Raw genomic sequence first — 14,347 nt, 5'->3', positions numbered from 1 at the left:
AGTCTTTGCCTCTCAGCACCCTGGTTCCCCCCGCCCCCAGCCAAGGAAAAGAAATAAAAGTTACTTCTCATGGGCTAGAAAGTATATTGCCAAGTACTCACGAGTAAAATCTCTGAAGAAAGTTCTTGGAAAGATTTTTTCAAAGCGGAGTTGAGGTCATTTTGTTTTCCTTTCCAGGCATTGAAGAGAGGATTTATCTTTTCTACTTCTTCTTTTAAACAGATCAGGAAACTGGGGAGTGAAGAATAATAAAAGAAATGCAATCTGATCCTGCCAGCAGTGAAAGGGCGAGGTAAGAATTTGACTTTTATCCAGCTCAATGTCGCTCCCGTCTGTTGGAGCAAAGAGGAGCCTCAGAGCTGGTCTCAGAGATCACCCACAGCTGGGAATAGCCAGGCTTCCTGTTTAGGTCACTCCAACTCTTTTTAGGCTAATTTCGCCAAATTATTCAAAAGCCTTTTCAATTATGAAGGAAACAGACAAAGGAATCAGCTTACACTAAGATTTCAGAATTACTATTTTTGCATAACGATTTCTTTTACTTTCCAGGATTCTTTGTAATCAGTTAAAAAAAAACACTTTTTTCCCCCAGATCTATATATTTTTAAAATATATCTGTCATCGTGTAGTTACTTAATAAAGTGAACCTTTTTGTTTTTTGCAGTTTATTTCTTCTTCAAATTATTTCATCCATGTTGTCAATATATTTGTGAAAAACACCTGAGGGCTATTGAAATTCCTTTGATTAGAGAGGCAATGCAATGTATTATTGCCTGTTGCTGAATGTCAGGGTGTAAACCCTGCCTCAGTTACGTACTAGCTTTGCAATTTTGGTCAATTATTTAAACTCTCTGTGCCCCAGTTTCTTTTTCCCTAAAATAATGATAAAAGTTCCTAAGTTTGATATAAGTAGTAAATGGATTAATACATATAATATATACACATATAAATAGACATAAATAGACATATAAAGCACTTAGTCCTCCACACATAACAAACCTTCAATAAATGTTAACTATCATGTTTATTGCTGTTGTTTATATAATTATTATTTTACATGATATGTAAATATTTAAAGGCATCACTCACTTTGCTCTGCTCTAGGTCACTATCCCTTGAAGTTAACCCTTAGTATTTCAGTAATGGAATTATGGCCATATCAGGCTAAGATCACTAGAGATTTCGTAAGATGGCGGAATCTTCTTTGCCATGACGGCTGAAGTCATTTGATCAGAAAATCCATCAGTTTCTTGTTTTTTCTATCTCTGATTGTCTTCATGTCTTCAACTTTTCTTGCGTCCTTCCTTTGACCTCTGGGTAAGGGGTTGTTACCGAGTCCAGGCTCATACTGCTCGCCTCAGGACAGGCCAATAAATCAAGAGATGGGCTGTTGGGGCAAGGAATAGCGACTTTATTCAGAAAGCTGGCAGGCCGAGAATATGGTGGACTCCGGTACCAATGAACCATCTTGCCTGAGTTAGAATTCAGGCTTCTTTTATACTAAAGGGGAGGGAGAAAAGTCAAACCTTTCCTGGTTCCCATCAGCCTCTGGAGAGCCTGTGTTAATTTCTTCCTCTCTGCAGTCATTCACAGGTGGGCCTAGTCAGGATGTTTTCTTGTGAGCTAAACAAAAGTATTTTAGTTTAATGCTCATTACCTGGGAGGCAGGGTTCCCAGAGATGGGCCATTATGTATAATTTAAGCTTATAGGCAACATCCCTTTAGTGATTACCTTGTAACAGAATACAAAGGTCCTTCCCTATTACAGGGTAACTTTCCCTCTTGTGTGTTTTTACTATTTATTGAATAATTCTTAGGTGTCTGGCACATAAATTACCTCATTTAATTCTCACAGCCAGCTTGTGAAGAAAGCCCTCTCTGCATGACCATTTCACCATTTCATGGATTTAAGAAGGTTAGGTATAGTTTGTGGAGCTCTGATTCAAATCATGTAGTCTGACTTCAGAGCACAGATACTTAAATACTCTTCCATGTTTCTTTCTCACCCATGTTCTGGATTTCATACCACAACACAACTTTGCTGTGTGTTGAAACTTCATTTTTAACAAAGTTAAAAGCAGTCCTTCCCCAGGCCTAGTTCAAGAACTTTGCTGCATAATTATTACCCCCTATTACCTGTTGCAACTCAAGCACATTCAATGTTCCCTTCTTGCTCAGATTGTTGAGGAAAGTTACCTGTTCTTGGACTGGAGTGGACACTGACTCATTTTTTGGCCAATCTGCAGGCTCTACTAAGGTAGCGGTAAGCTCAGCAAATCAGATTTCCTTTTTGGAAACTTGTACTGAGAGCTATAGATAAAAGTATACAGTGCCAGGCTCTTAACTAAAAAGCCAAGATAGAGGAAGTGCTGACATCCAAAATGGTGTGCACCAGATGATTATGTGGAAAAAGCTAGTTGAGAGTGAATGGTGAAAGGGATGAATGAAAGAGGGCGTGTAACCTCTGAGAGAGAAACAGGGAAAGAATGAAAGCAAGAGCAAGACTGAGAGATGAGATGAGTGATGAGAAAGTGATGCCTGAGCTCTACAGTAACAGTCCTTCCCAGGCCTAGTTCAAGTTTTTCTAAGTACTCAAGAATATATACCCTTGTAATAAACCCTTTTTTTCTCCTAAGGTCATTTAAGAAATCTCTTTTTCTTACTATGTAAAGAACCTTATTTGAAAGAGCCACAACTGAGCTGAAATTATTTTCTCAAAGATCATTGATTTCATATAAGTTGCACTTGACATCAGTGAAGACTTTTTACCGTTTTATTTCCAGGTAATTTACACACACTTGGGTATTCTTGTGCTGAAGAGAATGTGGGAAATTGACGTAAACTATTGTTAAGGTAAGACAACCTGATGCTGTCACTTAAGGGCTCTGTGGACTCAGGTTTTCTCTCCCTGAGGCTTGCGTGAGCTCCTTTTTGAGGTTTTATTACTAGTTTGCCTATCTATTGTGTACAACTCTAAGTCTAAATTATTTGGATAAAAAGATTTTCTCACCAACAACTTGACTATGTGCCATCGTATCTTAAAGTTCTTTGCATCTAATCATTATCTGGATGTTCCAAGTACCCACCTAATACTAAACACTCTCCTTTTCATTTCTCACCATACTCTTAATTTTGTCTTTCCAACTCTCACACAATTCAAATAACGTTTCAGATTTTTATGAGCTTTATGAGAAGTTCATGAGTTTTATGATTCTATATTTTTCATTTTCCTGCCAGATGATGTGCATGTCCCACATAAAGGTTACTCTTTAAAACTGGATCACAATAAAGATGACCCACAAAGGGGACTGAAAATAAATCCTTTCTTCATAAAAACCCTGTAGATTTTGGGATAGTTTGTTATCAAGCATAATCTAGGAAGAGATAAATAATATACTCCCTACCCCCTTACCTTCTTCCCTTAAAGATGTGTTATATTGACCACATATATATTATTATGTTATGTAACCCTGGACCCCATACCTTCAGTCCCCCTGGTGTCCTGTGTTCCTTTTCACCCTTGGTTGCGTGAACACAAACAAAGAGAGAAGAGGCCATGGAAAGGAGAAGCAAAAATGCTGTGAATAAATTCACAGTCCTGTTCCTGAGGGAGATTAACCACTGCTGAGCTCACCTGAGTTTCAGTAAATACTCTTTCTCTAGGAAATCTGCCTGGAGACTCCCTTCAAAGAAAGTCCAATCTCAGACAACAATGGAAGGGAGTAATCTTAATTTCTATAGTTTCTACCTGCTTGCTTCTGCATTTGAATGTCAAGACTTGAAGTTTATACTTTCAACAACTTTGTGTTTTATCCTTTAATCTAGACTTTAATTGCTTTGCTTTATTTATTTTCTAGATTTAAAACTGGTTTTAGGCTTTTAGTTTTCCGGTCCTTTTAATTATTTTGTAATACTATTATTCTTAATCATTCTTCTGATTTATATTACTAGTACTATTAATCCCATCTACAATATTTTAACTAGTTTTATTACTTTTAGTGTTATTTTAATTCTCATTTTTATGGAAGTGTCTATCTTAAGTATTACTATTGGTACTATATTGATGAAGATATAATGTATGATGCCCATGTGTGTCAATATAGCACGGTGTAAACCAGGAAAGTTGGGTCTTTATTTCCTTCAAGTTGATATAGCAGCAAGCCCTCAATTCCCTAGGATAGACTATCCTTCCTTAACCAAAGTAGGACTCAGTGACTCTAAGATTACCGCATTGAATAATTTGATAGGCCCACAGAAGAAAATTATTTCCAACCACTGGCTTACCTATACTGCCAGGACAGACACTGGCAATTGCATGAAAAGTCTATCTTCTCACAGCACATATTTTCATTCTGAACCTCCCAGAAAGATTGCTTGTATGGATAGGTAAGTTTTATTCCAGTCTCTACTACCAACATACATATATTAATTTACTACCTTTTATTCACTGTGTTTGAGGGGTAGTTACTTATACCGTAAATCACCTCCCTTACTGATTAGGAATGCTAAGGAAAGTTTGCCTCAGAGAGGATTATCCTTATATCCCCATTCCTATTGTTTTAGATTTAGGGAGTTAATCCCTTGATAGATTCTGCCCTCAGAAATCCTTGCTGATTAGATAATGTGATCCTGCCCAGAATTTCAAAGTATAGGACACCAGCTACCATCTCATTTTCTCCTTTATTGTAATGTCAGCTGGGTTTTTGGATAATAATTTTCCATTCAAAATATTTTATTTTTATATCTCTGTTAAATATACATTTGTATTTTTACTATTCTTTTCTAAGAGGACTCAGAAAAACAATATTATACAGTGCCATTTGGAATTCTGAAAAAAAAGGAAAAAAGGCACACTATGATGGTGGTTTTATGATTATCTGTCTCCCTTTGTCTAATGATAATAAGACCCAACTACAAAAGCAAGAATGGTTGGTAGGCAGAGTTGAGTAGAGTTTTGGTAAGAAGCATAAAAATACTGTTAACAGATAAATTTTGTTTTAGAAATTTAAAACTTGTTTCTCATAAGTTTATACATTTTTATTGAATATTTTTACTTTACAAATTTCTTAGGGAAAACTTCAAAGTGTAAAATAAGATAGCATATAAATATACCACACAGACGTATTTATTAAGCACCAACCATATGACAAACACTGTTCTAGGATTTAAGGAGACCGCAAAGAACATGACAGATACAACTCTGTCTTCTTGGAACTTTAATTTTAGTGCCATAAACTGAATGCTACTAATGATAACAATTCTTACTTAGTGAATTAGGATTACAGCAAACAAAAGAATGTCTCACCTTTTAAAATATCTCCTTTTAAAGCTGCTTAGAAAGAAGTTATTCCAGGAGCTGCATGTGAGAGTTTATTTCTTCTTTCTAGTTTATAAAAAAATGTGTTAGTTTATCTTGTGGAGGTTTTCATCGATTATTCATTATCTGAAATTTAAAGACAAACTATTTATTACCATCTTGATTAATTTCTTAAAATTTTTAGAATAAAATTTCACGGTTAAAAATTATACTTTTAGGGGCTTCCCTGGTGGCGCAGTGGTTGAGAATCCGCATGCCGATGCAGGGAACAAGGGTTCGTGCCCCAGTCCGGGAAGATCCCACATGCCGCGGAGTGGCTAGGCCCGTGAGCCATGGCCGCGGAGCCTGCGCGTCCGGAGCCTGTTCTCCGCAACGGGAGAGGCCGCAACAGTGAGAGGCCCGCGTACCACAAAAAAAAAAAAAAAAATTATACTTTTATATCAGTTTCTAGCCACTTGAACTTCACAGTCTGATAGTACCCATAGACCAACGCCCTCAACAATACTTTTCTAAAAATTAACTTATTTATTTATTTATTTTTGACTGCGTTGGGTCTTTGTTGCTGCGTGTGGGCTTTCTCTAGTTGGCGAGCAGAGGCTACTCTTCGTTGTGGTGCGCGGGCTTCTCATTGCGGTGGCTTCTCTTGTTGTGGAGCACGGGCTCTAGAAATTGGAATGCGATCCAAATTTTCAGGAACAGCGAGGAAAACGGTGGTACTCTGGTTACTATTTTCCTTTAAATTGTATGAAAATGATTCATTTCTTGCTCAGAAAAACTCTTCGGAACTATTTGTGATAAATTACTGCCCTCTGTTGGCAGAATGTTATATAAGTCTTAATTTATATTTTAAGAGTATTTAAAGTTAAAGTTACAACAAATCTCATCAACAAGATGAATAATTAAATCCCAGAGAATGGAAGTGCCTTGCCCAAACAGCCATAGCTTTTAAATGACAAGGGCAGGATGAGACCCTGGGTGTCATGATCTACCATATCTTTTTTTTTTTTTTTTTTTGGCTGCTTGGGTCTTAGTAGTGGCATAGCGGGATCCTTTCCGTTGCGGTGCGTGGGCTCTTCATTGTGGTATGCAGGCTTCTCTCTAGTTGTGGTGCGTGGGTTCCAGAGCGCGGGGGCTTTGTATTTTGCGGCACGTGGGCTCTCTAGAGGCACGCAGCTCAGTAGTAGCACGCGGGTTTAGTTGCCCAGCAGCATGTGGGATCTTAGTTCCGCGATCAGGGATTGAACCCACATCCCCTGCATTAGAAGGTGAATTCTTTACCACTGGCCCACCAGGGAAGTTCCCTACCACCATTCTTGTGTTGACTAAGTTAAAAACAGTAAATTTTTCCCATTTTTTGAGTCAAAAACAAAGTTTACAATAGTCAAAGGAATTAAAGAAATTATTTTATTTTAAAAATTGAAATAAGATGTTTGTTCAGGTTAAAAATATACCATGCAAAAAATAAAAGTGAAAGAGAAAAATAAACATCTTTCTCTCACTCTCCATCTAGATTCCACTCCAAGAGGTTGCCACTATTAACTGTTTCTTTGTCATTCTGGAAATTATATGTGTGTGTGTGTGTGTGTGTGTGTGTGTGTTTCAAAATTGAAGTACTGTTCTCCGACTTTTTACAAATGTAAAACATATTTTAGAGTTTATTCCATATTACTTTGCAGAGATACAACTCATTTTTAATTATGACTTCCTTTTATTGACACTTTTGAGGATTACAGACAAATTTAGAATGTCCTTATTTAGGATTACCTGACATTTCTTGTAATTAATTTAGATTGTGAATCTCTTCTTGGACTTTTACACTAGTGAAGCTGTTTTGTTCTCATTTCATCAGGGGACACTTGATTTGGGTTTGTCTCATTACTGATGACAGATGTTAACTTTGATCACTTCATCAAGGTGTTGTCTGCAGGCTTCTCCATTGTAAGCTACCTAGTTTTTCTGCTTCTGTGCACAGATAGGATTGAGTGGCAGAAATGCTCAACAAAATCAAAATAATTAACTTGTCACATCCTTTCTCTCAGGTAGCAAGAAGAGTAGATCTTAGATGCTAAGTGTTATTTTCCCAAGAGTGCTGAGTGTCCATTTCCTGGCTTCTTGTTTAATTTTAATTCCTCTTTCTGGAAGAAAGTAGTAGTTACTCTGTAGTAGTTACTCTTGGAATGTGGAATGGTTTGGTATATTAAACAATTCATGTAACTCTGAACTTTTTCATGTGTAAGTGTATATATAACATGTAGAGTAAAATAATAATTCTTTTCATTGGCAGTTAGATGAACACTGAACAGCAGAACTGCTGACAGTTTTTTCTTAAAACATGTAATAATACAATCATATTTTCAAACATTACATTAAAATTTCAGCCATGTAAATTTTTACTTTAAATTTTGATATTAGTTAAAACTTTTCATGTTGCATTTGTATTTTAATAAATAATTTTGATTGCTTTAGAAGAAAAAACTTTTAAAATAAAAGAAAATTTTTAATATTTAATTTACATTTTGGACAAATTATTTCAAATTGCAGTAGAGGAAAATTATGTGATAATATTGATTATCACATAATTATTAATTGTGCTGAAATGAAGGCAAGAAAGATCAATGGTATGGAATAAATATACAAATACTCATAAATTATGTATGTATTTAGTTTATTATTCATCCAAGCAGCACTCACCAATTAACCTAATATCCAAATATGCACAATAATAACTCAATTGGGATGTCTTACAATTTTGTCAGCTTTCAGCCATATAAAAATTATAGCTTTACATATCTTACAATTTCATCTTTATGAAGTATATTTGTCTAAGTAAGATAGAAAATATTTTTGTAGTACTTTTCTAACTTGATTAATAACTTTTAATATTTAACACATGTTCATCATTATGCCTTGCTGCCTTTCACTTTACTATAATGCAAACAGAGCATTTTCTGAATCATTCATTTACTATTTATTGACCACCTACTACATGCCACTACTGGGACTATTGCAGTAAACAAACCAGATAAACATTCCCATTTTCTTGGAACTTACATTTTAGTACCTTTTTCATCAAAAGGGTCAGGGGACATATTTAACATATTCAGGCATGTGATATTACTTTTGCCCTCTTAGTGGCACACACTAACTTTCTCAATTTTCCTCATTGGCATGACAAATTTTGCTGAATTAACATGTGATTTTGGTAGGAGAAAGTCATAACTGCAGAAGGATTCATCAAAAGACTTGGAGGAAAGGTCTGGCCTTGGGGAAAATGTTTAGGGGGCAAAAGAAAGCAGAAGAATAATAGAAAAATGTCAATGTAGCCAACAGTATCCTCAAAGTTTAACGAGTAGAATTTAAACAAGAAAGAAAGAAAATATAAATTTAAACTGAGTTTTGTTTCAGGTTGGAAAGGTATTCCAGAAAGTAAGCAGAATAAGCTTGATTAATGGGTACTGTAACATGTAAAATAAGCAATCACAAAACCGTAGCCTTTGTATCTCCGTGGAGACATAGTGATAAACAGCTGCTGCCCATTTTGCACACACAGAAAAGTAAGGTTAATTAGAAATACTGTAGTTGCAAATTCAGTTCCAGTAACAGCAAAATCAATTCAGCAAAAGGTATTTTCAAGGCATGATTTTTTTGTGAGTTCTATTAGGATTGTGTCAGATCCATATATTAGTGATTCATTAGACAGCTTAGAAAGTGGGGTGCCTGCCAAAAACCCACCTGGGCTGAGAAGAATATCTATTTCTACTTTTTTGGCAACAGTAATTTCTCTCTCTTTTGAAGTGGAAGTCATTCAAAACCCAGGTGACAATCATTATAACCAAAGTCAGACTAAATAATGAAGTCATAAAGACAATACGTGGTTTTCATTCTCTCACAAAAATTTGAGATGAAACGCATAAATGACAAGGTTGATCTAGATTTTTCACGTTTATCTTAAAGTCAGGGAGTGTACCTTTGCTTCCACAAAAATGGATGACAACTGAGTAATGCATTTACTTCAGCATGGTAGTTCAGGCTAAATTACCTATATGTCACTAAGCGTGGAAATAATCTTTGGTGAGTATTAACATTCCTTTATGGCACATGGGTTATGGGGCTGTTTCTCATCTTGGGACATTTCTGCTGATACTTGTTCTATTCGTGCTTTGTGGATAGTTTTACTACTCCTAATCAATAAGGACCCAGACTTACCTTACTCTGAAACAGCCTTAACTCCAGTCCACTTTACAGCCTCTCTGCCTCTTTAGAAGTAGTCAATATCCTGAAGTTGGGTGAATTTTTCCCATTTATGATGTTGTACATTGCTATATATGATATTTACACAAATAATTTACACAGTTGCTCCCTTTTTAATGTGAGTAAATAGTATTATACTCAACTTATTCTTTTGGACCTCTCTTTTTCACACATCATTACATTTCTGAAATGTATATATGGTCATATGTGTGGATCAACTTCTTTTGCTTTACCTATGGTATAGTATTCCATTTATTAAAACATACAATTAATCTTTTCCATTCCTCTGCTGAGGAGTAGTAGATTGGTTAGCTTGTTTGCACTTGTTTTTGCTTCAGTGAACATTCTTAAACATGATACCTTGTATAAATGTAAGCATATCTTCAGGGTAGATATGGAAGACTGGAATTGCTGGCTGGTAGAATAAGCAGTTTTCTAATTACACAAGGTATTGTTAAACTGCTCTACAAAGTAGTCTCACCAGAGCACTATATAAGAGTACTTATTTCTCCAAATGCTTGCCAAAAGTGTTGTCAGAATTTTAAATTTTGCCTAACTGATATGTAAGAAAAGATGTCTTATTGTAGATTTGATTTTATTTATTAGATTTTTGTGAGAAAGTGTTCATGTTTATTGGTTTACTCTTCTGAGAAATGCCTGGATCATATCCTTTGACCATTTAAAATATTTGATTTTCTGTTCTGCCTTTTTCTTGTTTAAATAAGAGCTGTTTCTTATAGATTCTGAAAAAAAATCCTCTTGGTTCTATGGAACGGAGATTCCTTCTCCAAATATGTGTCTTGTCTTTTTAGTTTGTTTAGAGAATTTTTTGTCATATAAGAATTAATATTGAAGTAGGTAAATATATCAATCTTTTCCTTCATGGCTTATGCTTTTAAATTTTTATTTTAAAAATCCTACTACCATAATGTGATGAATATATTATTCTATGTTTTCTCTAAATTTTTACTTTTAAATCTTTATCTTTGAAATCGTCATCTTTGTCTTCTGTTTCAAACATTTCAAAGTTCTTCAGCTATTTTTCCCTTTATATCTTCCATATAAAGTTTAATATCTGGTGTGCCCATTTCTTTGAAAAACTTAATATTAACTGGTATTGCACTAAGTTAATAAATTAATTTGGAAAGATTAAGCTTGAACAGTTAAGGGAGCTGGACTTTAGCGATCTGGTGGATATACTGACCTTAGCTAGGAGACAGGCAGCTCATCCACAGAAATAGAAGTGAAGGCTGGTTAAAGGCTGGCTTCATGGATGTGCTACTGCTGCGATCACACAGGGCAGTGCACTGAGAAGGGTTCTGTGCTTGGTTTGATACCCTGCTGTCATCACCTTGAAATTGATGTTTTATTATGTGTCCCCCAAATATGTAGCTAATCCTGGAGAGGATATGGGTTCACTTGCAAAGCATGGGTAGATAGGGTGGTGGGTGTATATGGAAGAAGCTTTTATTTTCTCATGGAATTGGACGTAAAGGTCATTTATCTCCCTGTGCTGCATTCTGGGTTATGTCTCAAGGTCTCATATTCGATTCACCAAAACTCCCTGTGCCTAATCTGCTTTCAGTTGATTCAATTAATTTATTTTATTTATATATATATTTGAATTTTATTTATTTATTTTTATACAGTATGTTCTTATTAGTTATCTATGATTCAGTTAATTTTTAATTGCAGTGACTGGACTTTAATTTTATAAGGTCTACTTGATTTTCTTTCAGTTCTGCCTTTTTTCATAATTTGGTGTTTTTTTGATTTATGCTTTTAGTTTCTTGTTTGTCTTTAATAACTTTATACATACTTATTTTCTGGTCTTATTATTCTTTTGTATTTTTTTTCTATTTTTTTTTTTTTTTGAAGTTTTTAGGTCTTTAATCATCCTGGTGGCTATGGCTGCTAGTGATCATTTATGATGCTAACAATTTTGGAAATGTCCTCACCTTCACAGTGAGGTTGTTTGTGAGAATCTTGTCTTGGATTGTGTATCTTTTCAGAGAAATTGTGCATGTGCATATGCCAGATATCCCAAATGACTGCTATTATCCCACCTGGGAAATTTTGTCACCTTTTCTTGTTGTATTTTATTCCATAAAATTGTCATAATGCATTAAGTTTATTAGAACAATACAACTTACTGTCATTACTGGAAAATTGTTATAGAAAAATACAATCTATGATGTCAAGGATATGACTCACTCTCCTTGAAAGCGGCACCATTGTGTAGTGCAAAACCTGCCAAAAAATCCATGATGGTGCTGGTTTCACCTATTTTTAAGCTTCTTTTTTTCACTCCTACGGGCATTTTAAAACCATTAGAGTTGTGCAAATTTGATCTCAAACTCACTTAAGGAGCATGCTCATTGATTTAAGTAATTGAGGGAAACTTGTTTTCCTGCTTTAATCCCAGGAAAATGTTCCTATGACCTACTTGTGCAGGTGCATAGATATTGCCATAGTCTTCCTTTTCAGTAATTGTGTAACTCTTTGCCTATGTCAGTTATTTGTAGGTGCCTCAGTTCTAACTTCCTGTTCATATAGATTCAAAACTTATTTCTTGTCGCCATGGGTATGTAAAACTAAACTCAGTGCCCAGCCACAGCCACAAGATCAGCCTACTATCTCCATTTCCTTTCTTGCTTTTTCCCCACCAGCCCTGGGGTATTCTCATTCTATACTGTAAACACAACAATATAAGTTTCTAGCCAAAAATTTTTGTGTCATTCTACGCATTGCCTCAATCAGAATATTTCAGTTGAATTCCACTAGTTCAGGAATTTACATTTTCCCTTCAAAACAAGAGGACAACTATGAGGACAACTACAAAGACAAAGTCAAGTTTTTGAACACCAATGCAAAATAAAATATTTATATTCCGCAAGTCCCTACTCCCAACACTTTACTCTTTACTCTCAGTAGAAAATTTTATTTTGTTTGGGGAGAAAAAGGAGACTGCCAGATAGCATGTCATCAAATTTCCTGTTCCCCACTAGCAATCTTTTCTTTATTCATGTTATACCTTTTTTCTAAGTTGTATGGATCATGGTTGAGTTAAAGCAAACAGAACCTACGATCTATTGTACAGCATAGTGTCTATAGTTAACAATACTGCATAGTATACTTAAAATTTTGTTGAGGATAGATCTTATGTTGTGTTCTTATCACAAAAAGAGAAATAATATAATAATAATAAGGAGGGTAACAGAAACTTATGGAAGTGATGGATATGTTTGTGGCATAGATTGTAGTGATTGTTTCAGATGTGAAATTAAATATGTACAGATTTTTGTGTGTCAATCACGTCACAATAAAGTGGTTTAAAAAGAATAAGTATATTTTTACAGTGTTCTAAATGGGTTATAAATCATTGAGAGAGCTGTCAAAAGAGACTCTAATGTAAATTATCAATAGTAGAACTGTTGCCAAAGCACCAGCAGCTCCTTCCATAATAAGAACTTGTCTATTGCATTGGTAAGTTGTTTCTATAGTTGCTGTTTCCAGACAAATGCCAACAGATACACATGAGTACATGTGTGCATGCACAAAGCACACACACATACAGACATGGTGCCATTACAATTGCTCACTTCAGAACCATGCTGCCTCTTCCACAATATGTGCAAATAATTAGAGAAACACACACTCTGCTTCCCTCATCAATAACCTCAGTTCTGTTTTTATTATTAATTTTTATTGGAGTATAGTTGCTTTAAAATGTTGTGTTAATTTTTGCTGTATAGCAAAGTGAATCAGCTATATGTATACATATATCCCCTCTTTTTTGGATTTCCTTCCCATTTAGGTCACTACAGTGCACTGAGTAGAGTTCCCTGTACTATACAGTAGGTTCTCATTTGTTATCTATTTTATACATAGTAGTATATATATATGTACGTCAATCCCAATCTCCCAATTCATCCCATTCCCCTCTTCTCCCTTTGGTATCCATATGTTTGTTCTCTACATCTGTGTCTCTATTTCTGCTTTGCAAATAAGTTCATCTGTATCATCCTTCTAGATTCCACATATAAGTGATATTATATGATATTTGTTTTTCTCTTTCTGACTTACTTCACTCTGTATGACAGTCTCTAGGTCCATCCACGTCTCCGCCAATGGCATGATTTCGTTTCTTTTTATGGCTGAGTAATATTTCACTGTGGTGTGTGTGTGTGTGTGTGTGTGTGTGTGTGTGTGTGTGTGTATATATATATATATATATATATATATATATATATATACCACATCTTCTTTATCCATTCCTCTGTTGATGGACATTTAGGTTGCTTCCATGTGCTGGCTATTGTAAATAGTGCTGTAATGAACACTGGGGTGCATGTATCTTTTTCAGTTATGGTTTTCTCCAGGTATATACCCAGGAGTGGGATTGCTGGGTCATATGGTAATTCTATTTTTAGTTTTTTATGGAACCTCCATACTGTTCTCCATAGTGGCTGTATCAATTTACATTCCCACCAAGAGTGTAAAAGGGTTCCCTTTTCTCCACACCCTCTCCAGCATTTATTGTTTGTAGATTTGGCCATTCTGACCAGTGTGAGCTGATACCTCATCGTAGTTTTGATTTGCATTTCTCTAATAATTAGTGATGTCGGGCATCTTTTTATGTGTTAGTTACCCATCTCAATAACCTCAGTTCTGATTCAAGTCTCATGTAAGTGCATTTGATTATGGAGTCTAAAACACATTTGGAATTCTAGCTATGAGGTAATCTGGGATTTGTTTTAAGCTTTCCTGTCTCTGCAG

The 14,347-nt window shown here is 35.3% G+C and overlaps 1 protein-coding gene across 7 annotated transcripts in view; it reads right to left on the bottom strand.

Annotated features, from left to right (window-relative positions):
• TFPI (tissue factor pathway inhibitor) overlaps positions 1-460 on the bottom strand; it is a 77,059-nt gene extending 76,599 nt beyond the window's left edge. For 3 of the 7 annotated variants that reach the window (XM_032637566.1, XM_032637567.1, XM_032637569.1), the window contains exon 1: positions 102-348. The gene's annotated coding sequence lies outside the window, so the exon portion shown is untranslated. Of the gene's footprint in view, positions 1-101 lie in introns of all 7 variants that reach the window. The other 4 variants (XM_032637571.1, XM_032637568.1, XM_032637570.1 and 1 more) reach the window with 4 other exon arrangements.
• Between the last annotated feature and the right edge of the window lie 13,887 nt (positions 461-14,347).

The sequence above is a fragment of the Phocoena sinus genome, chromosome 7 (assembly GCF_008692025.1).
Source record: "Phocoena sinus isolate mPhoSin1 chromosome 7, mPhoSin1.pri, whole genome shotgun sequence".
Classification (NCBI taxonomy): domain Eukaryota; kingdom Metazoa; phylum Chordata; class Mammalia; order Artiodactyla; family Phocoenidae; genus Phocoena; species Phocoena sinus.
The sequence above is the reverse complement of the archived record's forward strand: the minus strand, read 5'-3'. Positions and strand labels throughout refer to the sequence as shown.